Genomic DNA, 26,891 nt, shown 5'->3' on the forward strand with positions numbered 1-26,891 from the left:
AGTGTATCAAATACTTATTTTCCCCACTGCATATCTCCATCTTGTTTTTCCTCCATCCTGATCAATCCCCTCATTCTGACCCTCGTCTATACTCTGACTATATCTCTAATTATTGTAACATACCTGGCGGCGTCCTTGCATAGTGGTCCATCTCCCACTGTGCAAGAGCGCGCACTTGATCTCCAATCCAGAATGTCTCTCTGGCTTCCCTCCATGCTGTCTGTTTGCTTCTGTGTGCTGCTGCTTAAGGGCGGCGCCCGATCACTTCCTGCTTCTTGTACCTGCTGTGGGCACGCCCCTTGTGCATCCTCAGCCTATTGCTGTCTGTCACCTGGTATATAACCCAGCTGCTCCAATCAATTCCTGCCTGAGCCTTGTGTTTCATTCAGTGTGTGCTTGCACTCTGAAGGTGCCAGGTCCCGTTCTGTGTTCTCTTGTCTGCTTATCCTGGAGGCTGTATTTCCAGGCCTGTCTGAACACGCTCCTAGCCTGTTCCTCCCGCCTTCTAGGGGCCGATTACCTAGACCCGCTCCTGTATCTTGTCTGTCCTGTCTGAACACGCTCCTAGCCTGTTCCTCCCGCCTTCTAGGGGCCGATTACCTAGACCCGCTCCTGTATCTTGTCTGTCCTGTCTGAACACGCTCCTTGCCTGTTCGTCCCGCCTCTCTGGGGGCCGTATTCCCAGACCCGCTCCTGTATCCCGCTGCAGTGTCGGTCTCCTCCGTACACTCAGTTCCAGTCTGAACTCTCTCCTATCCTTTACCTGTTTTGCCTCTATGTCCGTTCCTTTCCCTTTTCTGCAGAGTCTGAACACGTACCTAACTCCTGCTTGTTGTCTCTGTACTCCCGTTTGTGAGTTTGTGGTCCACTCGCTACTTCACTGCAAGTACCCTGTGGGTATCTGGCTCTGCCTTTCCCTTCCTGTCTGTTCCATGTGAACAGAGCCCTGACCCCCTGCTCTGCCTTGCTCACCGCTCCGGCGGTTCTAGCCTGCTCTGCCTCCTTTGCTCACTGCTCCGGCGGTTCTAGCCTGCTCTGCCTCCTTTGCTCACCGCTCCGGCGGTTCTAGCCTGCTCTGACTCCTTTGCTCACCGCTCCGGCGGTTCTAGCCTGCTCTGACTCCTTTGCTCACCGCTCCAGCGGTTCTAGCCTGCTCTGACTCCTTTGCTCACCGCTCCGGCGGTTCTAGCCTGCTCTGACTCCTTTGCTCATTGCTCCGGCGGTTCTAGCATGCTCTGACTCCTTTGCTCACCGCTCCGGCGGTTCTAGCCTGCTCTGACTCCTTTGCTCACCGCTCCAGCGGTTCTAGCCTGCTCTGACTCCTTTGCTCACCGCTCCGGCGGTTCTAGCCTGCTCTGACTCCTTTGCTCACCGCTCCGGCGGTTCTAGCCTGTCCTGACTCCTTTGCTCACCGCTCCGGCGGTTCTAGCCTGCTCTGACTCCTTTGCTCACCGCTCCGGCAGTTCTAGCCTGCTCTGACTCCTTTGCTCACCGCTCCGGCGGTTCTAGCCTGCTCTGTCTCCTTTGTTCACCGCTCCGGCGGTTCTAGCCTGCTCTGACTCCTTTGCTCACCCTCCAGCGGTTCTAGCCTGTTCTGACTCCTTTGCTCACCGCTCCGGCGGTTCTAGCCTGCTCTGACTTCTTTGCTCACCGCTCCGGCTGTTCTAGCCTGCTCTGACTCCTTTGCTCACCGCTCTGGCGGTTCTAGCCCGCTCTGACTCCTTTGCTCACGGCTCCAGGCGGCCTCGTCCTGCTTTTACTCCTTGCTCACTGCTCCGGCAGTCTCGCTCAGCTCTGACCCTTTGCTCACCGCTCCAGGCGGCCTTGTCCTGCCCTGCTCTCTCTCACCTCTCTGGGCGGCCTCACTCTGCTGTGTTTGTCCGCCACATCTGTGGTTCTGTTCCTGAGTCCAAGTGTGTACTGGGTCCTATTCCCCCTGTGTTCCTACCTGCTAGTGCCTCCCTGTCTGCACTCTAGCCGTGCTTGCCTGTACCCCCCTGCCTGCATACCCGCCTGCCTGCATACCAGTCGTGCCTGCCTATTCCCACCAGTTTGTGTGCCAGCCTACCAGTCTGTTCCTGTATTCCCCTGTGTGGGTCAACAGCCATGTCCGGGGTCTGTCCTGGAGTAGCACCTGGTCCCTCTGCTCGGTTCCTCCTTGTTGCACTGGCATCGTATGTCGTCATGCGACCCTGGTCGGATCGGGTGAATACCTAGTTACGCCCATCCAGGCATTCACTCTCCGGCACGGTCCAGTGGAATCACACGCACACGCCGCTCAGCCCGGGCGTGTGCATTACAGCACGCTCAGGCCATGGTTCCCGTTGAGCCCCATGGCCTTCGCTCTCTGAGACGTTTTCCAGTGAATACATGCATTAAAAATAAATAAATATTTTTTTTTTTCCCTTAGCTGAGTTCCAGGCGAATTACGCACCTGTCCAGATGGATCTATCAGCTCTCGTTCCTGCGGATCCGCCACGTTACTATAGGGATCCATGACAGAGTCGCGTATTTGTGGAGCAATGCATGCTACACTTCAAAATCTACCCTCTATGTTTTCCCCTAGATCGGGCTAAGGTGGGATTCATGATGTCTTACTTAGCGGGTGATGCCTTGAATTGGATCACCCCCCTATGGGACGCACAGGATCCTATCGTCCTGGACATAATGGCCTTCCTGGTGGCCTTTCTAATGGTCTTCGATGATCCTAACCCGGAGGCTCCTGCTGAAGCTTCACTTCCCAATATCCCGGAGCAGCCCCGATGGGTAATGTGTGTGGGTAGCGCAATAGTCCTCCAGCCCAATGAGACTACTGCCCACCCAGAATCCTCACAGGGTGACTACGCTCTCCAGAATACTTCTCCCAACCTCAAGAGGCAGTCCAGACATGCTAGACGTAGAGGCAAGCCGTCACGCCAGGGTCTGTCCTCCCTGAGACCTCCTGACCCCAACCTTGAAGTCCCTACTGAAGCTTCATCTCCCTGTATCCCGGAGAAGCCACAACGGGTAATGTGCGTGGGTAGTGCACCAGTTCTCCTGCCCGAAGAGACTGCTGCCCACCCAGAATCCACACCGGAGGACCCCCTGTTGCCTCCTGAATCCCCCGGGATACCACTTGATGACAATTGGAGAGAGACTTCCCTATACTCTGCACCTGATACCTCGCCCGCTTCGTCCAGTGAGTCCGACCTAGTGTTCTCCGAAGCAGAGGTTACCCCCGAGTCTCTACATCCCTCCGATCAGGCGGAGGATCTCCAGTTGTCTCCTGAACCCTTCGGGGTGCTACCTGGTAGCGAATGGACAGAGACTTTCCTATACTCGGTACCTGATACCTCGGCTGCTTCATCCAGTGAGTCCGACCTAGTGTACTCCGAAGCAGAGGTTACCCATGAATCTCTTCACCCCTCCGACCTGGCGGAGGATCTCCAGTTGTCTCCTGAGCCCTTCGGGGTGCTACCTGGTAGCGAAAGGACAGAGACTCTCCTATACTCTCTACCTGATACCTCGCTCGCTTCGTCCAGTGATTCCAACCTAGTGTACTCCGAAGCAGAGGTTACTCCCGAGTCTCTACACCCCTCCGACCAGGCAGAGGACCTCCAGTTGTCTCCAGAACCCTTCGGGGTGCCACCTGGTGGTGAATGGACAGAGACTTTCCTATATCCTGGATCTGATACCTCGCTCGCTTCGCCTAGTGAGTCTAACCTAGTGTACTCCGAAGCAGAGGTTATTCATGAGTCTCTACACCCCTCCCACCAGGCGGAGGACCTCCAGTTGTCTCCAGAACCCTTCGGGGTGCCACCTGGTGGTGAATGGACAGAGACTTTCCTATACTCGGTACCCGATACCTCGCCTGCTTCATCCAGTGAGTCCGACCTAGTGTACTCTGAAGCAGATGTTTTCTCCGAGCCTCTGCACTCTTCTGACCCGGCGGAGGACCTCCAGTTGTTTCCTGAATCCACTAGGGTACCACCAGATAACAAAGAAACAGTGACTTTTCCTTTCCTCATCCTGTAACTGATAACCCGTCTATTTCTTCCTGTGAGTTTGACAAGATGTACCTCGAAGCAGAGATTACCCCCAAGTCTTTGCTCCCCTCCAACTCGATGGAGGACTTCCAGTTGTCTCCTGTACCCTCTGGGGTGCCAGCTAAAAATATGTGGAGAGAGACTTCCTTGTGTGCTGTTCCTGGTACTCCACCCGTTTCGTCTGTTGCTGAGGATGGCTGGATGGGAGGTAGCATCCTAGCTACCCAGAGGAGACCAGTTTTTCCGGTGGACAGTGGAAGTGATCTCCTTGAAGTGAAGGATTGGCCCTCAAATTCCGGCGGGACATTCTGGCAGGCCTGAAGAAGAGGGGGCATAAGGGGGGGGTACTGTAACATACCTGGCGGCGTCCTTGCATAGTGGTCCATCTCCCACTGTGCAAGAGCGCGCACTTGATCTCCAATCCAGAATGTCTCTCTGGCTTCCCTCCATGCTGTCTGTTTGCTTCTGTGTGCTGCTGCTTAAGGGCGGCGCCCGATCACTTCCTGCTTCTTGTACCTGCTGTGGGCACGCCCCTTGTGCATCCTCAGCCTATTGCTGTCTGTCACCTGGTATATAACCCAGCTGCTCCAATCAATTCCTGCCTGAGCCTTGTGTTTCATTCAGTGTGTGCTTGCACTCTGAAGGTGCCAGGTCCCGTTCTGTGTTCTCTTGTCTGCTTATCCTGGAGGCTGTATTTCCAGGCCTGTCTGAACACGCTCCTAGCCTGTTCCTCCCGCCTTCTAGGGGCCGATTACCTAGACCCGCTCCTGTATCTTGTCTGTCCTGTCTGAACACGCTCCTAGCCTGTTCCTCCCGCCTTCTAGGGGCCGATTACCTAGACCCGCTCCTGTATCTTGTCTGTCCTGTCTGAACACGCTCCTTGCCTGTTCATCCCGCCTCTCTGGGGGCCGTATTCCCAGACCCGCTCCTGTATCCCGCTGCAGTGTCGGTCTCCTCCGTACACTCAGTTCCAGTCTGAACTCTCTCCTATCCTTTACCTGTTTTGCCTCTATGTCCGTTCCTTTCCCTTTTCTGCAGAGTCTGAACTCGTACCTAACTCCTGCTTGTTGTCTCTGCACTCCCGTTTGTGAGTTTGTGGTCCACTCGCTACTTCACTGCAAGTACCCTGTGGGTATCTGGCTCTGCCTTTCCCTTCCTGTCTTTTCCGTGTGAACAGAGCCCTGTCCCCCCTGGTCTGCCTTGCTCACCGCTCCGGCGGTTCTAGCCTGCTCTGACTCCTTTGCTCACCGCTCCGGCGGTTCTAGCCTGCTCTGACTCCTTTGCTCACCGCTCCGGCAGTTCTAGCCTGCTCTGACTCCTTTGCTCACCGCTCCGGCGGTTCTAGCCTGTTCTGACTCCTTTGCTCACCGCTCCGGCGGTTCTAGCCTGCTCTGACTCCTTTGCTCACCGCTCCGGCGGTTCTAGCCTGCTCTGACTCCTTTGCTCACCGCTCTGGCGGTTCTAGCCCGCTCTGACTCCTTTGCTCACCGCTCCAGGCGGCATCGTCCTGCTCTTACTCCTTGCTCACTTCTCCGGCAGTCTCGCTCAGCTCTGACCCTTTGCTCACCGCTCCAGGCGGCCTTGTCCTGCCCTGCTCTCGCTCACCTCTCTGGGCGGCCTTACTCTGCTGTGTTTGTCCGCCACATCTGTGGTTCTGTTCCTGAGTCCAAGTGTGTACTGGGTCCTATTCCCCCTGTGTTCCTACCTGCTAGTGCCTCCCTGTCTGCACTCTAGCCATGCTTGCCTGTACCCCCCTGCCTGCATACCCGCCTGCCTGCATACCAGTCGTGCCTGCCTATTCCCACCAGTCTGTGTGCCAGCCTACCTGTCTGTTCCTGTATTCCCCTGTGTGGGTCAACAGCCGTGTCCGGGGTCTGTCCTGGAGTAGCACCTGGTCCCTCTGCTCGGTTCCTCCTTGGTGCACTGGCGTCGTATGTCGTCGTGCGACCCTGGTCGGATCGGGTGAATACCTAGTTACGCCCCTCCAGGCATTCACTCTCCGGCACGGTCCAGTGGAATCACACGCACACGCCGCTCAGCCCGGGCGTGTGCATTACAATTATCCTTCGTCTATACTGATCCATCTCCTCGTTCTGACCCTCATCTATCCTCTGACTACATCTCTAATTATCCTTCGTCTATACTGATCCATCTCCTCATTCTGACCCTCGTCTATCCTCTGACTACATCTCTAATTATCCTTCGTCTATACTGATCCATCTCCTCATTCTGACCCTCGTCTATCCTCTGACTATATCTCTAATTATCCTTCGTCTATACTGATCCATCTCCTTGTTCTGACACTCGTCACATCCTCTGACTATTTCTCCATGTTATCCATCTTCCATTCTGATCGTTCTCCTAGTTCTGACCCTTGTCACATCCTTTGACTATATCTACATCTTATTCTTTCTCCATCCTGATTGCTCTCCTTGTTCTGCCCCTCGTTCCATCCTCCGTCTATATCTCCATCTTATCCTTCACCCATCCTGATCACTCTTCAAGTTCTGACCCTCATCCCTTCTTCTGAATATACCTCCATCTTATCCTTCGTCAATCCTCATCATTTGCATTGCTGACAATAACCGAGATGTTCTGGGTCCTTTAACCGGTGAATCTGACCAAGGAAGTACTTATCTCCTTACACTGTGTTCCAAATTATTATGCAAAAAGTGTTTAGGAGTGATAAGGTAAGAATTTTTTTGTTTGTCAGTTAAACTCATTGATGGTGATGTGTGTCAGGGCTCTTTATATCACTGTAAGCAATTGCAGACACCTGTGCTAGATAGTTTGGCACGTGTGTCCAATGAAAGGCAAGATTACTTAAGAAGGCTGTCCCACATTATTAAGCAGCCTACATTTTCTGCCAAAATGGGAAAGAAAAAGGATGTGTCGGCTGCTGAGAAGCAACAAATTGTGGAGTGTTTAGGTCAAGGCATGACTACAATCAACATTGACAAGACACTTCATCCTGATCATCGCACAATCAAGAAGTATGCAGCTGATTCACAGTACACACGTGTGCGTGCTGATAAGGGCAAATTGAGCACTCTTTCCTACAGGCAATTATGTCAGGTTAAAAGAGCAGCGGCAAAAAAGCCTTGTCATAGCAGCAGACAAGTTTTTGAAGCTGCTGGTGCCTCCAACATCCCCCGAACAACAAAATTCAGGGTCCTTCAGAGGTTTGCAGCTGTGCGTAAGCCATCCTGTCGACCTCCTCTATCCACTGTACACAAGCAGAAACGGCTCTAGTGGGCCAAACAATACATGAAGACTGACTTCAAAACTGTTTTGTTCACGGATGAGTGCCGTGCAACGCTAGATGGTCCAGATTGATGGAGTGGAGGATGGCTGGTTGATGGACACCCCATAAAAACACGGCTACGGCGCCAGCAAGAAGGAGGTGGAGTAATGTTTTGGCCTGGAATCATGGAGAGAGAGATTGTCGGCCCCTTTAAGATCCCTGAAGGGGTAAAGATGAACTCCATAATGTATGTGGAGTTCCTCAAACAGCACTTCCTGCCATGGTTCAAGAAGAAGAACCATGCATTTCGCAGCAAGATCATTTTCATGCATGATAATGCACGATCTCATGCTGCACATAACACATCTGCATCTCTGGCTGCTATGGGCATAAAAGGGGACAAACTTATGGTGTGACCCCCATGCTCCCCTGACCTCAACCCCATTGAGAACCTCTGGAGCATCATCAAAAGGAGTGTCTTTGAAGGCGGGAGGCAGCTCACATCTAAGCAACAGCTCTGGGAGGGTATTCTGTCCTCATGCAAAACAATTGAAGCAGAAACCATCCAAAACCTGACAAATTCAATTTACTAGAGAGTTCAGAAGCTCCTTTCGAACAAGGGGTCCTATGTGCAAATGTAACTTCACCTAGAATAAAGTTTTGAGTTGAAAACTGTTTGATTTCAGTGTGTAATAACCTGCTAATGCTTAAAATTTCAAAAATGACCATTTTTTTGTTCTTTATTAAAATGAAAAGGTTGAAAACTCTGCTGTGCATAATAATTTGGAATATGCATTTTGAGTGCAGTTTGAGTGTTTTATTTTTTTTTTAAATATACTGTTATCATAGGCAGTTTGTACAAAAACCTTTCAATTGTACTCTAATAGTTATTTGACTGGAAAATTACAATGACTGCAATTCATATAGGTAATTTGGGAAAATCTGAGAAAATATTATTTGCATAATAATTTGGAACACAGTGTATATGAATGAAGGGGGAAGGGACAGAGATGCCCCACAACCCAATCTGGACAGCATCAAACTGATTGGGGCATAAAAGATCCTCTTTTCAGTAAGGTCCACATCTGACCCACAGAAGACCAGAGAATCGAGGAATAATTCACATATGACCCATGTAAGACGTATGATCCTCTACACCACTCTCTATATATTTTTATATCCTCTATTCTTCCCGTCTGAGCTCTGTACTGACCTGTGCCTCCTGGTACCTTTGCGCCGGTAAACTGACTTTTCTCAATGAGTCCAGTATGAAATATATCCTACATCGAGTTAATGATTAACCCCCTCTATCTGCACACTGATCCCCATAGTCCAGATTCCTTTTTGTGCTTGTGTGATGGTTTGGCTGACTCTTATATCTACTGGTTGCACCAGAATTTTTAACCTTGTTTCATAAAGCTCCTGGAAAGATTGACCTTGGGGGCTCAGATGTACATGACGGAGCCGGTGAAAGATCTGTGCAAGTTTGACTACAGCTTGGGTTTTTTGAGTTTTTCTGCTCATGAGTAGTGTTGAGCCACCCCCGTAGAGTTCGATTTCAGTTCGGTTCATCGAACACCCTTGTGTTCGCCGAACTGTTCGTCGAACTGTTCGTCGAACACCTTCGAACACCGTTAAAACCAATGGCAGGCAAACAAAAACACATAGAAACACATAGAAAACACCTTCAAAGGTGTCCAAAAGCTGACAAACTGCTCAGAAGACATAACTAACACATGGAAAAGTGACAAGTACATATAGTTATGCGAAAAGAAAAGAGGTGGAGGAGTAAAAGGAGGGGGAGACACAGATATAGGCATGTCATGCCCTTCTAAAATCCAAAAAGTGAGAAGCCGACATGGCCAGTCCGTTACTGCCCGTGCCACCTCCGTGTCGCCGGGTTTGTGCCAGAGCCACGGTGGACCATGACGGCCAGCCCCCCTCTCCCAATACTGGTGCCTGTCCGCTGGTGGGTCGAGCGAACCCCCCTGTGGATGGAGGTAGCTCTAAACTTTTTCATTTAAATTGTCTCTCTAATTTTACTAGGATCTATTAGAGGGCAAGTCTCATGCCAGCAGCCGCGTAATTCCAGCTCCAGTAGCGTCCACTAAAGCTGCTGCAGTTAAAAAGCTTTTATAAGGATCGAGCTCGGCTGTCCACCGCAAAGCATCCTACCGCCAGTCCCAGCCCCTATGCCTTGGGGTGCCTCCTGATGCTCTTCACTGAGTATCCCGTGGTCCCGAAGCATTTCCTTTGAAAAAATTAAGTGTCCAAACTACAAGTGGTGTAGCTTGCTTAACAGCCGGGATAATCCGCTGACTAGCAGACACTGCTACTAGGCACAAAGTATTTCCTGGGCTAGATGCAGTTAAAAATTTTTATAGCCCAAATCACGGCCCTGTATCGCAATACATCACCTAGGCTGAAGATAAATGGAACTGTAGCACCTTGAGGGCTCGGTTGCTACAGAGGTATTGCACCTCACCCAGAGGTGTGATATCTCACTCTCGAATAAGGATGGAGTGTGGATCAGGACCCGACACCTGCATGCATTACACCACATTGCCGTGGGGCAGGGTGACCAATATGCCCCTGAGATGGGCAAGACAGTCCCTGTCCCTGGCTGGAGTGGGGGGAGGGAACACTGAGGAAGGGGAACCCTGTAGTGCAGGTGCAGGGAGGAAGCAGTTCCTGGGTGCATTGAGAAGGGAGTATAAAAGGTGGGCACCATCTTAGTTCAGTGCAGAAAAGTCTGAGCAGAAGTGTCAGGGAGCAGGGGCTCTGCATGAGCTCTGCTCCGGAGGCAGGCCTAGAAGAGGGAGAAGGAAGGAAGAGGAGCAGAGAAGGCTCCAGGAACGAGGAACGAAGGGATCCCAGGGGTGTGGACGGGCGAGTCGCCTCCGCACGCCCGAATCCACCTGCTTGGAGGGGTCAGGCCAAAGGGGGAGACCGGTCCCCGAAGCTAGTGGAGGCGTGAAACGACCCTCAGCTAGAAACCCGAGGCTCTGACATTTTATGTGGCGCAGCCCCTCGCTACACCCGCTAGGAGGGCAGCACATAGGGTCAGGGAAACTGGCGCCAAGTTTACCAAGAGGAGGCCCGAGGCAGCCGGACAGAAGGGTTGGTAAGAAAGGCCAGACAAAGGACACACAAAGGGGGTCCTGTGAAGCGCTCCAAAGTTATCTGGGAGTTGTCTGAGCCCCTCACCTGGTGAGCACAGTACGACGTAGGCAGCCGTTACCTGCAGAAGTGCTCTGGATAATAAGAACTGTGAGTAAAGGCCCTGGACTGCATCACTGACTCCGTGTCGTTGCTGCTGCTGCCCTGCACCATCACCCCCATCCTCCGCATACACTGCCCTGAGGCTATACTCCTCCCGTGGGGAGTTATGCTACGCTCTGCTGCACCCACAACACCAGCCTCAGCGGTCTGCCCTGCAGCGGCGGTTCACTCTGACCGCAATCCACGGGTGGCGTAGTCGGACATTTAAACATCAAAACCACATAAATAGTTCTGCCACTGGTTTGACCACCCTCAGCCACGGAACCGGGTCACCGCCACGGAGACTACAACCACCAGCATCCACCAAAAAGGGTCCAGCTCCGGGTGTCCCAAGGCCCAGGGGGTGCATCAGAACATTTTCATCACCTTTCACAATCACCAATGGGACAAGGCAGAGATATCCTTTGTCCCCTCTCTTATACATCCTAGTGACGGAGCACCTGTTCTCATCAATTTGCCATAACCCCAATATTAGGTGGATTGTGGTGGAAGGCACAGAGTACAAGTGCTCTGCAATTGTTGATGATGTCAATCACATATATCCATCAGCAGGCTGTTATGGCTGAAATAGATCACTTTGTTGCATGGTCAAATTTTAAAATCAATACAGCGAAGTCTGAGGCCCTCGATGTCTCCCTCCCCAAATCCATACAGGATTCCATCCAGTCCAACTTTCCCTTTGCCTGGCCCTCACAGGGTATCAAATTCTTAGGAATTCCTATTTATAGAGACCTCTCCCGTCTATGTTATCTTAATTTTGGGCCCTTTATTGAACAACTCCATACAGACCACGGTTGGCAAGTTAGAACTGTAAGATTCACTACGTGAACCACTGGTGTTTTGTGGAAAAGCACATGTACACTGTGTTCCAAATTATTATGCAAAAAGTGTTTAGGAGTGATAAGGGAAGAATTTTTTTGTTTGTCAGTTAAACTCATTGATGGTGATGTGTGTCAGGGCTCTTTATATCACTGTAAGCAATTGCAGACACCTGTGCTAATTAGTTTGGCAGGTGTGTCCAATGAACGGCAAGACAGCTTAAGAAGGCTGTCCCACATTATTAAGCAGCCTACATTTTCTGCCAAAATGGGAAAGAAAAAGGATGTGTCGGCTGCTGAGGAGCAACAAATTGTGGAGTGTTTAGGTCAAGGCATGACTACAATCAACATTGTGTGATGATCAGGATGAAGTGTCTTGGCAATCAAGAAGTATGTAGCTGATTCACAGTACACACGTGTGCGTGCTGATAAGGGCAAATTGAGGACTCTTTCCTACAGGCAATTATGTCAGGTTAAAAGAGCAGCGGCAAAAAAGCCTTGTCATAGTAGCAGACAAGTTTTTGAAGCTGCTGGTGCCTCCAACGTCCCCCGAACAACGAGATGCAGGGTCCTTCAGAGGTTTGCAGCTGTGCGTACGCCATCCTGTCGACCTCCTCTATCCACTGCACACAAGCAGAAACGGCTCCAGTGGGCCAAACATTACATGAAGACTGATTTCAAAACTGTTTTATTCACGGATGAGTGCCGTGCAACGCTCGATGGTCCAGATGGATGGAGTGGAGGATGGCTGGTTGATGGACACCCCACGCAAACACAGCTACAGCGTCAACAAGGAGTAGGTGGAGTAATGTTTTGGGCTGGAATCATGGGGAGAGAGATTGTCAGCCCCTTTATGATCCTGAAGGGGTAAAGATGAACTCCATAATGTATGTGGAGTTTCTCAAACAGCACTTACTGCCATGCTTCAAGAAGAAGAACTGCGTATTCCACAGCAAGATCATTTTCATGCATAATAATGCACCGTCTCATGCTGCACATAACACATCTGCATCTCTGGCTGATATGGGCATAAAAGGGGACAAACTTATGGTGTGACCCCCATGCTCCCCTGACCTCTACCCCATTCAGAACCTCTTGAGCATCATCAAAAGGAGTGTCTATGATGGCAGGAGGCAGTTCACATCTAAGCAACAGCTCTGGGAGGGTATTCTGTCCTCATGCAAAACAATTGAAGCAGAAACCATCCAAAACCTGACAAATTCAATGGACGAGAGAGTTCAGAAGCTCCTTTCGAACAAGGGGTCCTATGTGCAAATGTAAGATCACCTAGAATAAAGCTTTGAGCTGAAAACTGTTTGATTTCAGTTTCTAATAACCTGCTAATGCTTATAATTTCAAAAATGACCATTTTTTTGGTCTTTATTAAAATGAAAAGGTTTATCGAAGAGTGTGGGGGATCTAAGAGTGTGGCAACCCAATATTCAGGATTACTTCGAATTCTGACAATCTGAGGGTCATGTTGCAGGTAGTGCAGCAAGAAGGCACTTATGTGTCTTGCGCATCTCGGAGCCCCAAAATTATTTTCCGGGCTAGATGCAGCTAAAAATTATTATTAATTTTAAATCTGGTGGAGCTTAGTATAGATGGCCTAATAGAATCAGTGCTGCACACTGCTACAAAGCCCAAATTATTTTCCAGCCAAGATACAGATAAACATGATTAGTAATTTTAAATCTGGTGGAGCTTATTAGAGATGGCTTAATAGAATCAGTACTGCACACTGCTACAAAGCCCAAATTATTTTCCAGCCAAGATACAGATAAACATGATTGAAAGCTTAAAACGGTTGGTGAGGTGATTTTAACCAATCATCAAGCTTTTACTCTCCCCAGGATGACACAGGGGTAGAAAAGTCGTTTCGGATCCATGATTTGTTCATCTTTATGAACGTGAGTCTGTCTACATTATCAGTGGAGAGCCGCATGCGCTTATCTGTCAGCACACCACCAGCAGCGCTGAACACACGTTCAGACAGAACGCTGGCTGCGGGGCATGACAAGATCTCCAAGGCGTAAGTGGCAAGCTCCAGCCATTTATCCAGATTGGAAGCCCAAAAAGAGCAAGGGTCCAGTGACACAGTCATGGCTTCAATGTTTACTTGGAGATACTCCTGTACCATCGTCTCTAGGCGTTGACTATGTGTCAGACTTCTTGTCTCCTGTGGCCTCGCAAAGGATGAGCTAAAAAAGTGGTGAAATGATTCCGCAAAATTGATGTTACCAGCAGATACTTTGTTTCTGTTTCGGTTTGAGTGCTGAACACTCGATGGTCCCACGGTTGGCAAGTTGGAACTGTGAGATTCACTACGTGGACCACTGGTGTTTTGTGGAAAAGCACATTTAAGATTCTGCAACAGTCTCTGCTGATACTCCTGCATGCGTGCATCCCTTTATATGGCAGGAATTATTTCTGCAAATTTACTTTTGTACTGAGGATCTAACTTTGTGGCAACCCAGTAGTCAGGATTATTTCTAATTCTCACAATTCGAGGGTCATGTTGCAGGTAGTGCAGCAAGAAGGCACTCATGTGTCTTGCGCATCCAGGAGCACCAAGTCCCGGTTGTGTTGGTGGCGAGGTAACAATCATGCTTCCTTCCTCTGTCCTCTCCCCCCAACCTCGCACAACAGAAATGTGATCAAGATCTCCGTCATCTGATGAGTCTTCCATCAGTTCGTCCTCCACTTCTTCCTTGGCTCCTGCACCTTCCTCATTAGATTGGCTGCTACCATGCGCCCTGGTAAAACCATCTCCCCCACCCTCACATGCCTGCCGCCTTGGTGCTGCCGACCGTCTGGACCTTGCAGATGTTAGCCCTTCCGCATACAACTCCTCCTCCTCTACTTCCTCCACCTCCTCTTGTGCCACCACCTGACTCCGAATTCTGTTTAACATGCTGATAATGGCATCGTCAGCAATAAACATCTTCGTCGCCATTTCAAAACTGTGCAGAAGGGTGCATAGGTCCCTGATCTGAGACCACTCCTCCAGCGTGATTTGCCCCACCTCTGGATCTCGTTGGCCCAGGCTATACGTCAGAACGTATTGCACCAGGGCTTGTCGGTGCTGCCACAGTCGCTGCAACATGTGCAGAGTTGAATTCCACCGGGTAGGCACATCGCATTTTAGCCGGTGAAGTGGCAGGCCCAACGACTTCTGTAGAGATGTAAGTCGCTGAGCTGCGGGATGCGAACAGCGAAAGTGAGCACACAGCGACCGTGCCCTCTGCAGAAGGCCATCTAGTCTGGGATAGTGGGCTAAAAATTGCTGGACAACCAGGTTCAACACGTGAGCCATACAAGGCACGTGTGTGACATTGCCCCGGCGAAGGGCCGCACCCAGGTTTGCAGCATTGTCGCACACGGCCTTCCCTGGTTTCAGGTCCAGTGGAGACAACCATTCATGAAATTGGTTCTCCAGAGCTGACCACAACTCCTCAGCTGTGTGACTCACATTTTCCAGACATTTCAATGTAAAAACCGCCTGATGACGTTGAGCCCTACTGCCAGCATAGTAAGGAGGTGTGCAGGATCCCTTCTGCGCAGTTAGAAAGCTTGTGGCATGACCAGACAGGCTTTGGGTGCAGGTGGAAGACCGAGAGGAGGTTGAGGAGGCAGAAGCAGTGGAGGAACTTTGACATAAAGAGGATTGACGCACAACTCGTGGGGACGGCAAGACTTGGACAGCAGCCCCTTGTCCTGCTGTCACCATAGTTACCCAGTGCCCAGTCAGCGACATGTAACGCCCCTATCCATGCCTACTCGTCCAAGTGTCTGTGGTGAAATGCACCCTGTCACACACAGAGTTTCTCAAAGAAGCGGTGATGTTGTGTGCGACATGCTGGTGGAGCGCAGGCACACCTTTCTTTGAGAAGGAGTGCCGACTGGGCATCTGGTACTGGGGCACTGCGACGGACATAAGGTCTCGAAAATCCTCTGTGTCCACCAGGCGGAAAGGCAGCATTTCTGTAGCCAAGAACTTGCAGATGGTGAAATTCAACCTCTTAGCTTTCTCATGGCTAGGAGGAAATGGTCTTTTACTTGTCCACATCTGAGGAACCGAGGGATGGCTATTGTGCTTAGACGGGGTTGATAAGGGTTTCCCCGGCAAACTGCCGGTCTGTGAGGAAGATGCAGGCGGACATGTTAGGTTGCCTTGATCCAAAGGTGGTGCTATCGATGTCGGACAGCGCTCAACACCAGCTGGTGTTACCACCTCCAAAGAAAATGATGACCTGCCAATCACGCTGGCTGTTGCGGGTAAAGAGGTGGCAGGTCTGCGCCCCAAAACAGGTGTGACTGCTGTCCCCCTAGTCACAGAGGATGAAGAGGCCGCGGATGCACAAGATATGGTAGACGGTGGCTGGCCCGGCCGGCTAGGCCGCATTTTAGCACACTGAGCTTCCCACTGCAACTTATGCTTCATGTCCATGTGCCGGTTCATGCATGAAGTACTCAAACTATGTATTTTTTGGCCTCTACTTAGCTTTTGCTGACAAATGTTACAGATAACACGAGTTGGGTCATCTTTATCGATCTGAAAAAATGCCAAGGCTATGCAAGGCTTAGCACCCATGCGACCTGAAGAGCCACCACGACTTGTGGTGAGAGGCAGAGTTGTGTTTGAGGATGCAGTTGTTGACGTGCTTCCAGTACTACGTCTCTATCCAGGAAGGCGCAACCTGACCTCGTCGTCACTAGCATCTTCCTCCACCTCCTCTGCTGACCTCATCTCTTGGCTGACTGTGGGTTGACAGTAAGTGGGATCTCCAACCTCATCATCATCACCCTGTGCGTTATCACACCCGTCGTCCTCAGAGCCAACCTGTTCCTGCCCTGACAAAAAACTAAAGTTGTCGCTCCAATCAGGTATTTGAGTCTTATCATCGTCTTCCTCATTGTCTCCACCAACAGGAGTAACAGTTTGGGAATGAGGGTCTACATTATGGTCAGAACCTTCTGCGTCTGGTCCTGGATCTGACTCATAAAGATTCTGGGCATCAGTGCAGATCATTTCCTCGTATGGATTCACAGAAGCGCTGGAGTCGACCTCTGATTCCCAGGCTATAGTATGAGTAAACAGCTCTGCAGACTCAACCATCTGTTCTACCTCATACTCAGACGGGCAGCTGGAGATTTGGGAGCTGTGAGGAAGCAAGTGCGATTGGGGTGACACCTTTGAGGACTGGAGTATTTGTGATGTTGAAGTTGATGTGGAGGAGAGCCCACTTAAAGGAGCACTTGATATCCGTTGAAGCACCTGCTGTTTTTGTGCCTCATCTGGAATTTGTAGCGATTGGCGTGGCCGTAAGAAAGGGATCTTATCACATTGTCCGCTAAAAGAAGTAGACATTTTAGTTTGGCTGGAAGATGGTCTTTCTTCTGCAGATGTTACTGTTGCTTTAACACCTACCCCACGGACACAACCTTTTTTCCCCTTCCCAACATGCCTATTCCCCTTTCCACCAGCAGCAGGCCTTTTTCCACTCATTTTGGTGGTTAACTAATTAACAACTCTGGAGTTGTTTGCACAAAAAAACAATGGATGGGAACCGAGCACAGCTGAGTGGCCAAACTGTGGTATTAGGCCAAAACTATTAGCTGGGTTAGATGCAGAAAAAAATTATATTCAATTTGCAACCTGATGGAGGTCAGTATAGATCGACTAATAGAGAAAGTCCCACACACTGCTAGAAGGCCAAATATTTTTTCAGAGCTAGATGCAGAAAAAAATATATTCAGTTTGCAACCTGATGGAGGTCTGTATAGATGGATTAATAGAACAAGTCCCACACACAGCTAGAAGCCCAATATTTTTTCAGAGGTAGATGCAGAAAAAAATATATTCAGTTTGCAACCTGATGGAGGTCAGTATAGATGGACTAATACAACAAGTCCCACACACAGCTAGAAGCCCAATATTTTTTCAGAGGTAGATGCAGAAAAAAATATATTCAGTTTGCAACCTGATGGAGGTCAGTATAGATGGATTAATACAACAAGTCCCACACACAGCTAGAAGCCCAATATTTTTTCAGAGGTAGATGCAGAAAAAAATATATTCAGTTTGCAACCTGATGGAGGTCTGTATAGATGGATTAATAGAACAAGTCCCACACACAGCTAGAAGCCCAATATTTTTTCAGAGGTAGATGCAGAAAAAAATATATTCAGTTTGCAACCTGATGGAGGTCAGTATAGATGGCCTAATACAACAAGTCCCACACACAGCTAGAAGCCGAATATTTTTTCAGAGGTAGATGCAGAAAAAAATATATTCAGTTTGCAACCTGATGGAGGTCAGTATAGATGGACTAATACAACAAGTCCCACACACAGCTAGAAGTCCAATATTTTTTCAGAGGTAGATGCAGAAAAAAATATATTCAGTTTGCAACCTGATGGAGGTCTGTATAGATGGATTAATAGAACAAGTCCCACACACAGCTAGAAGCCCAATATTTTTTCAGAGGTAGATGAAGAAAAAAATATATGCAGTTTGCAACCTGATGGAGGTCAGTATAGATGGACTAATACAACAAGTCCCACACACAGCTAGAAGCCCAATATTTTTTCAGAGCTAGATGCAGAAAAAAATTATATTCAATTTGCAACCTGATGGAGGTCAGTATAGATGGACTAATAGAATGATGCTATGCCCAAAAGATTTTACTTCACTAGGTGCAGTAAAAAAATTGGTATTCTATACACAGGTGGTATATCTTGCAACACAGATAGGCTACTCCACTGACTAACACACTCTGCAATAGGCCAAAAAGGATTAGCTTTGCTAGATTCAGCCAAATGCTGTGAAAAAAACTTGCACAGCACTGGCACAGACCTGCCTGGCAAAAACTGATAGGAACTGATGTAACCTAGTCCTGAAAAGAACTCCAATTACAATTAGTCTTTACTCCCACAATCTATCTATTTAAGAGCACAGACCTGCCTGATAAAAGTCGTAGGAAATGCTGTAACCTAGTCCTTAAAAGGACTGCAATCACATCTATTCCCTACTCCCAAGCTATCTGTAGATTTGTGCGAAAATTGGCTTGAAATTAACAAGGTATAGCGCACACAGCAACAGCGGTGCCGTCTAACACGCAGCTGCAGCAGTGAGAAAATGGTGGCGACGGGGAAAATGGCTTGGTCTTATAGGGCAAGGACATGTGACATACACTGCCAATGACACATGCCCTTGCTTGTGTGAAAAAAAGCACTTCGCTCCGTGTGTGCGCTGCTGATAGGCTGACAGATTGCACCTCCCCACTGTAAATGCGGGAAAGAGAAAAAAAAAATGGAGATCTTCATTGTTCCTGCAGAGATCCATCCCCTGCCCCTCCCCCCACCCCGCTGTACACTCAAACTGCGTATTAACATTAATTTTCATCATTACTGAGAAAAAATCCAGTTATGATTTTGGTGCACGAACAGTTATCGAACATAACCTCGAACAGCCGAATTTTTCTCAAATTGTTCGTGTTCGCCGAACGGCTCGAACACCGCCCAAAACAGCTCGAATTTGAGATTGGCGAACAGTTCGAGTAGAACAACGCTCATCTCTAATTGGAGTGCCTCCCAGTTTTGGCAACCCTTGCATTCACTGCATAGGCAAACACAATGGGAGACCCACTTCCTAAAAATGGGAACATTATTTTCAGGAGTCCCTCTGACCTCCACGTCTCTTCCAAGGGGCATTGGAGTGCCTCCAAATTTTTGGCAACTCTTGCATTCACTGCATAAGTTAACACTATGGGAGACCCACTTCCTAGTAATGGGAACATTTTTTCATGAGGCCCTCTACGACTCTTCCAAAGGGCATTAGAGTGTGGCGCCCTGCTATGCATCAGTGCCACAGATCCTAGAGGGGTGCATTAAAGGGTTCCTCCACAAGAGGCCCCCACAGCATACGCACACCTCCACCTTCCACCTCAGACCACCAGAGGGAGCCCGTTAGGGATATAAAAAGGGAAGGTGGAGCCAGGCAGCTCAGTGAGTGATTCAGCAGTTCCTGCTCAGACACAGAAGGAATCAGTGCAGTCGAGCCAGAGCCTAGCAGTTCCTGCAGAAAGAGTTCAGTACAGACTGTAGAGTAAATCCAGACTAGAACTCACAGAGCTCAGGATAGAGAGCTAGGAGTGTGCCGACGCTCTGAGAGTGGCGAAGAAGAGCAGCGTCCCAGCTGCAGTGTGTGTAGCCTAGTGAGGGCCTCGAGCGGAGCCGAAGGCGAGCAGAAAGTGAGTAAATAGGGGGCAGAGGAGCTTAACCAGCTCACCCCGAAGAATTTACCGGACACCGGGTCCGAGTCTACGTGGATCTTCATGACCGGTAGAAAACGACCGGAACCCCAGGCGAACTACATGTCCCAGGATTACCAAAAGCTGATAAGTACCAGGGTCAGGAATCACAGAGACCCCAAAGAATAGGGAGAGTGATCTCCAACAGAAGGCGCTACCACAAGGTCAGCAGGTGCAGGACAGAGACAAAGTTAGGCCTAGCTCCTGGCAGGTCAGAAACTTATGACACAAAGGCAAGAGACAGGAGGCCCTACACCCGCTCACTGGGGAGGATCCTGATATACACCCTTCACCCTACAGTGCTCCGGGATGTGCCTGAATTTCCACCAGTAAAAGGTACTGAAGTGACTATCGTGTCTGTCCCTGTTCTTACTCTGACCCAGCGGGTCCCATCTGTCCTTCATCCTTACATCCCTGTTGCCCTGAGGCCTAGCTCCACCTGTGGGGAGCTATACCACGCAAGCTGCCTTAACACCGGCCTCAGCGGGCTGCCGCAGCGCTGGTGATTCTCACCAGACACCACAGGCAGCATCACGAACTTTCATGTAATTGTCCACCCTTTTTTTAAAGAGTGACCCCAGGGTACGGGCCCTGGAGCCGACCACCGCGACATCCCCAAGGCCAGGCAAAGGCCCGGGTACCGAGTCATCCCCATCCCCTGGGCTAGTCAGGAGTGCCTCCAAATTTTTGGCAACCGTTGCATTCACTGCATAAGCCAGCACTATGGGAGACCCACTTCCTAATAGTGGGAAAATTGTTTTCAGGAGGCCCTCTGACCTCCACGTCTCTTCCAAGGGGCATTGGAGTGCCTCCAAATTTTTGGCAACCCTTGCATCCACTGCATAGGCAAACACAATGGGAGACCGACTTCCTAATAATGGAAACATTGTTTTCAGGAGGCCCTCCTCTAAGTCTCTTCAAAGGGGTATTGGGGTGCATCCTAATTTTCAAAGTGATATTGGGGTGCGTCCAAATTTTGGGCAGCCCTGCCACTCACTGCATACGCAATAACAGTGTAGGAGACTCACTCTTTAGTAATGTGAACAATAAAACATAGCCGGCTGATGGCTCTCTAAGAATAGTAAAGGCCGCCTGATGGCCCTATAAAAATAGGCTTTGTGACTTTCAGTGTCCCTCTTTTATAAATGAAACAGGAAGTGTCTGATGATGTGTCACACACCACATGGCCAGATAAGGTTGTAAAATGTTAAAATGACATTTCCTGGTGAATGCATTTGTCACAGTTGAAAGCAATACAAAAGTGCAAAAACGCATCAAAAGCACTATGTGTGAACATAGCCCAAGGTGTGGAGGAGTATTTTTGTTTTTGGTTATTTATTTTGCCTTATATACAAGTCATTACCCTGGAAAGGATGTTCCTTAACATATTTCCCAGGAAAATCCATTTTGGTTTCCTTTTGGTATGTTTTATTATGAGTCCGTGTGGTGTAATACCCTGACATTGTTGATGACAGCAGTGACCTGGGGGTCAGAAATGCTTCCAGGGGTCTTCCCCATGCTGTCTCCATGTCATTTGAGCACTGTTCCCATCAATTTGGGCAATTTTTAGGCCCTCTGCAGACCGCCGGGGGAGCCGCCTGAAAAATGCTTGAGTTTCCCATAGACTTACATTGGGCTTGTTGCTCGGGTCGAGCACCCGAGTATTCCAATGTGCTCGACCCGAGCTACGAGCACCCGAGCATTTTAGTGCTCGCTCATCACTATGGGTTATCTTTATTCATGTAATTCACTAGCCCCGGGGCTGCTCCGATAAGAAGCAGCAGTGAGGGTGGATAGGTGAACTTTGTGCCCCTAAATAAATTAGCCACTGTCTATATTTTAATCTATCCCCATGGGATCTTATTGGATTTGTCTTGTGAGTTTGGATCCGTGATGACTTCTCATTATTTTGATCACATGTGAAGGAACAATAAACTGTAATAAATGTATTGATCAAACATCACACAGTCATCACATGTACGGTAAGAATACAGACTTACACAACACATACTTCTCATGCCTCCAGTCACCGGGGTCACAATGTGCCACACATCACCCCATGAATGTGTGCAGACTCTGGCTGCAGCAGTGATGACCATACCTCCTAACCGTGCTCCATCCAGCAGGACAGGCTTGAATTTTGGGAGTTGTCAGGGAGGATGGGGGTAGATATGAAATACTGTTCAGTGTCTACCAGATCTAGTGGTGGACCAGGGAGCCGTCAGATAGAACCTGAGGGACCAGCATTGCTTTTTTTTATAAATTCATTTATTTTTAAATTAAAAAATATGTAATCAAAAAACAAGCAGCCAATGGCACAATCATAACTGTAAAAAATAGTTCGTACAGCATAATGGTGTTACAGGCATCCTAACCGATAAGAACATAACCGACAAGGATGAACATGAATACCATATGACATAAGTAACAAGTCACAAATGACTGAACTATGTAATAAACAACACATAGACATTATGAAAAACTAAAAAGTTTTCCCACTTTGTATTACACTTGAAATTATCAATGCTAAGAACATATAAAGTATATATATGTTAGACATATGGAGACTAAAAAATGGATGAGATGGGGGAAATGACTGGCCGTGGGGAAGTGAGATGGAGGGGGGACACGGCTGGCCATAGGGAGGAGTGAGGGGTGGAATAGGGGACACAACTAGACGTAGGGAGGAGGGACGGATCGGTTGCACGACTGGCCATGGGCAGGAAGTAAAGATGAGAAGTGGGACATAACTGGCCATAGGGAGAAGGGAGGGGTAATGGACACTGCTGGCCATTGGGAGAATGTCATGCAAGCATAGTCTCACAGGTGAAGTGACCTACGATAAAAATTACAGATCTCTCCATTCTGTGTAGGTGGGAAAACTTGCAAAATCGTCAGTGAATCGAATACTTTTTTTCCCCACTGTATATGCACACAGCTAGGGGCAAATCAGATCTGTTTATTGAGCGAGTAAATCCGCAAATGTGCAAACACAAGTGACACAACATGCAAAGGTCTCATGAGAAATTCCATCAGCCCACCCTCCCCCCAGAGGTTAGTTCTGATAAGAATTAGTTCTCATCTCTTTTCTAGCATATACTCTATATCACATATGAGATAAGTAAATATTAGACAAAATGTGAGACTATAAAAATATTAAACCAGAAAGAGAGGCTGAAACACTATAATCATTTGTTGGACGGCGTCACTCCATAGATACCGTAAATTAATATCAATGTATATCTCTCACTGGTCAGACATACCAAGTGACCGCTCCTATATGATAAAAATCAAAACACTATTGAAAAACATTAAAAACACCCAATTGGACAAGATTCCTCAATGTGCAAGGACACAGGACAAAAAGTCTAGACAATTAGAAGTAACTACATCTCAATGTTCTGGGCGGCTATTCAGGACGGCTGGTGTAGTAGGACACCAGACTGTGCTGTGGACAGGACGACTATGAATTGAGATGTAGGTATTCTAATTGTCTGGTACTATTGGTATCTCTCCACTGCGGTATATACTCGTTGATAAGCATGATATAGATTAGAGATAGCATAGCATTGGTATTGCTATAGAGGCTGAGTCCTTACAGTTTTTACTTTTTGTCCAGTGTCCTTGCTCGTTGAGGTATCTTGTTCCATTAAGTGCTTTCAATGTATTTCAATAAAGGGTTTTGATTTTTATCATATAAGAGCGGTCACTTGGTATGTCTGACTAGTGAGAGATTAAGATATCCACTGATATTTATATAAAAATATTAAACCTTCTGCATTATTTTCCCCTTTTTGTAAATGGTATCACCTCCACCATGGGATTAGTTGGTATCCACCAAGGGGCTTCTATCTCATGAGTCTAGTAAACCACTGAGGGGACTTCCTACTTGCTTCTCCCATCCCCCTCAGTGTAGACATCTACACTCCATTAGTAGTGGTTATTAGTGTTGAGCGAGTATGTTCTATTAACCCTTTCACCGAGTATGCTCGGGCCGAGCTCCGAGTATTTACAGCTGCTCGGTGATATGGTTGAATCGCTCCCGTGTGCATGATTTGTGACTGTTTGACATCTTTATTACATGGGAGGAATGTCTATTTCTTACACATTCCTCACATGTAATAAAGCTGTCAAACAGTTGCAAATCATGCACACGGGAGCGATTCAACCATATCAACGAGCAGCTGTAAATACTCGGAGCTCGTCCGAGCATACTCGGACAGAACATACTCGCTCAACACTAGTGGTTATCCATCATCGAGAGCCTATAATACACCACGGATGATTTTGTACTGGAACTTTTGACACATATGCTGTTCAATAACTTGGGTAACACGTATATCACTGCTTTTACGGCAATAAAGGGCAATAGACAAAGTCATAACATTTTCATGAACGTTCTGTAATGCAGCGACTTGCTGGCATTACGGTAATGGTCCAGGATGTGTTTTACCTGACCATGTACCTTCCCCCTCAGGTGACTGGTCACATGACTGTGATATAGCACAGGCCCTGCGCGCACAGAATGTCTGTCTGATCACATGACTGTGACATCAGCAAGGTCCTGTCAGTATGTGTGTGTGTGTGCACGGGATGCATATACAGTCATATGAAAAAGTTTGGGCACCCCTATTAATCTTAAGCTTAATGTTTTATAAAAATTGGTGTTTTTGCAGCAGCTATTTCAGTTTGATATATGTAATAACTGTTGGACACAGTAATGTTTCTGCCTTGAAATGAGGTTTATTGTACTAACAGAAAATGTGCAATCTGCATTCAAACAAAATTTGACAGGTGCATAAGTATGGGCACCTCACCAGAAAAGTGACATTAATATTTAGTAGATCCTCCTTTTGCAAAAATAACAGCCTCTAGTCGCTTCCTGTAGCTTTTAATGATTTCCTGGATCCTGGATGAAGGTATTTTTGACCATTCCTCTTTACAAAACAATTCCAGTTCAGTTAAGTTTGATGGTCGCCGAGCATGGACAGCCCTCTTCACATGATCCCACAGATGTTCAATGATATTCAGGTCTGGGGACTGGGATGGCCATTCCAGAACATTGTAATTGTTCCTCTGCATGAATGCCTGAGTAGATTTGGAGCGGTGTTTTGGATCATTGTCTTGCTGAAAGATCCATCCCCTGCGTAACTTCAACTTTATCACTGATTCTTGAACATTATTGCCAAGAATCTGCTGATACTGAGTGGAATCCATGCGTCCCTCAACTTTAACAAGATTCCCGGTGCCGGCATTGGCCACACAGCCCCAAAGCATGATGGAACCGCCACCAAATTTTACTGTGGGTATCAAGTGTTTTTCTTGGAATGCTGTGTTTTTTTGCCACCATGCATAACGCCTTTTTGTATGACCAAACAACTCAATCTTGGTTTCATCAGTCCACAGGACTTTCTTCCAAAAAGAAATTGGCTTCTCCAAATGTGCTTTTGCATACCTCAGCCGACTCTGTTTGTGGCGTGCTTGCAGAAACGGCTTCTTTCGCATCACTCTCCCATACAGCTTCTCCTTGTGCAAAGTGCGTTGTATAGTTGACCGATGCACAGTGACACCATCTGCAGCAAGTTGATGCTGCAGCTCTCTGGAGGTGGTCTGAGGATTGTCCTTGACTGATCTCACCATTCTTCTTCTCTGCCTTTCTGATGTTTTTATTGGCCTGCCACTTCTGGCCTTAACAAGAACTGTCCCTGTGTTCTTCCATTTCCTTACTATGTTCCTCACAGTGGAAACTGACAAGTTAAATCTCTGAGACAGCTTTTTGTATCCTTCCCCTGAACAACTATGTTGAATAATCTTTGTTTTCCGATCATTTGACAGTTGTTTTGAGGAGCCCATGATGCCACTCTTCAGAGGAGATTCAAACAGGAGAACAACTTGCAAGTGGCCACTTTAAGTAGCTTTTCTCATGATTGCATACACCTGGCTATGAAGTTCAAAGCTCAATGAGGTTACAAAACCAAAAAAAGTGCTTTAGTAAGTCAGTAAAAAGTAGGTAGGAGTATTTAAAACAAGAAAATGATAAGGGTGCCCATACTTATGCACCTGTCAAATTTTGTTTGAATGCAGATTGCACATTTTCTGTTAGTACAATAAACCTCATTTCAAGGCAGAAACATTACTGTGTCCAACAGTTATTACATAGATCAAACTGAAATAGCTGATGCAAAAACACCAATTTTTATAAAACAATAAGCTTAAGATTAATAGGGGTGCCCAAACTTTTTCATATGACTGTATAAACCCTGCTTGATGGGAGACAGGTGTGTTCTGTGAGAGAGGCATAAGGCCTGTTCCCGTGTGTGTGGGACACCGACCGTGTGAGGCCTAGTGAGGCCGAGTGAAGCCTGGTGCCTGAAAGGTCGAGACTGGATCCTGTGTGGATGCTAGTGGCCTTGGAAGGCAGAGGTTTTGATGAAGAGTCCTGAAAGGCAGAGCCTGGATCCTATGTGGATGTCAGTGGCCTTTGAGGGAACGACGGCTAGAGACCCCCACCTGGGAAGCCGCAAAGCCACAGTGGTGGCGGATTATTGAGGAAGAGTCCTGAAAGGCAGACCCTGGATCCTGTGTGGATGTCAGTGGCCTTTGAGGGAACGACAGCTGGAGACCCCCACCTGGGAAGCCGCAGAGCCACAGTGGTGGCGGAGTAATGGACTGAGACAGCTAAACCCGGCAATGGAAATACCCTGTGTTATATGGACATTAATATGGACATTGCTATGTTATTACCTTGCTGAAGGCTGTACCTGGAGCAAGTGGGCCGGTGGGTCACTTGGCTCGTGAATATTATATATATGTGTGTTGGCGTGCCACTGAGTTGGACCCGGTCATATGCGGTTTATGAAGTAATAAACTGCTGAGCATTGTTTAAAAACGGAAAGACATTGCACGTGTGCATTGATTGTCGCAGTGAAGCGAGTATTCCCCATTATGATGTCTAGCGCTGCCTTACATATGGTTCGAGAATGCGGGCAACTGCAGCCCGGTTGCTAGCGGCAAAGGCACAGGACGACGAGTGTGGATTAAAGCATCTGGCAGCAACTCGGTGGGGTTGCGAAGATTGTCGCCGCACTCAAATCCGGTTTTTGCTGCAACTCGTCGGGGTTGCGAAGATTGTCGCCGCACTCAAATCCGGTTTTTGCTGCAACTCGGCTGGGTTGCAAAGATTCTCATCACACTCAAATCCGGTTTT

At 48.2% G+C, this 26,891-nt stretch overlaps 1 protein-coding gene across 1 annotated transcript in view; it reads right to left on the reverse strand.

The window, feature by feature from the left end:
- The window catches only part of LOC141266088 (cytochrome P450 2C20-like), a 326,499-nt gene extending 317,879 nt beyond the window's left edge, over positions 1 to 8,620 (reverse strand). Inside the window, exon 1 of the mRNA XM_073679996.1 lies at positions 8,483 to 8,620. The gene's annotated coding sequence lies outside the window, so the exon portion shown is untranslated. The remainder of the gene's footprint in view (positions 1 to 8,482) is intronic.
- Between the last annotated feature and the right edge of the window lie 18,271 nt (positions 8,621 to 26,891).

This window comes from Phyllobates terribilis, unplaced genomic scaffold, assembly GCF_046119375.1.
Source record: "Phyllobates terribilis strain yellow unplaced genomic scaffold, ASM4611937v1 Scaffold_4__5_contigs__length_816908805, whole genome shotgun sequence".
Taxonomy (NCBI): Eukaryota; Metazoa; Chordata; class Amphibia; order Anura; family Dendrobatidae; genus Phyllobates; species Phyllobates terribilis.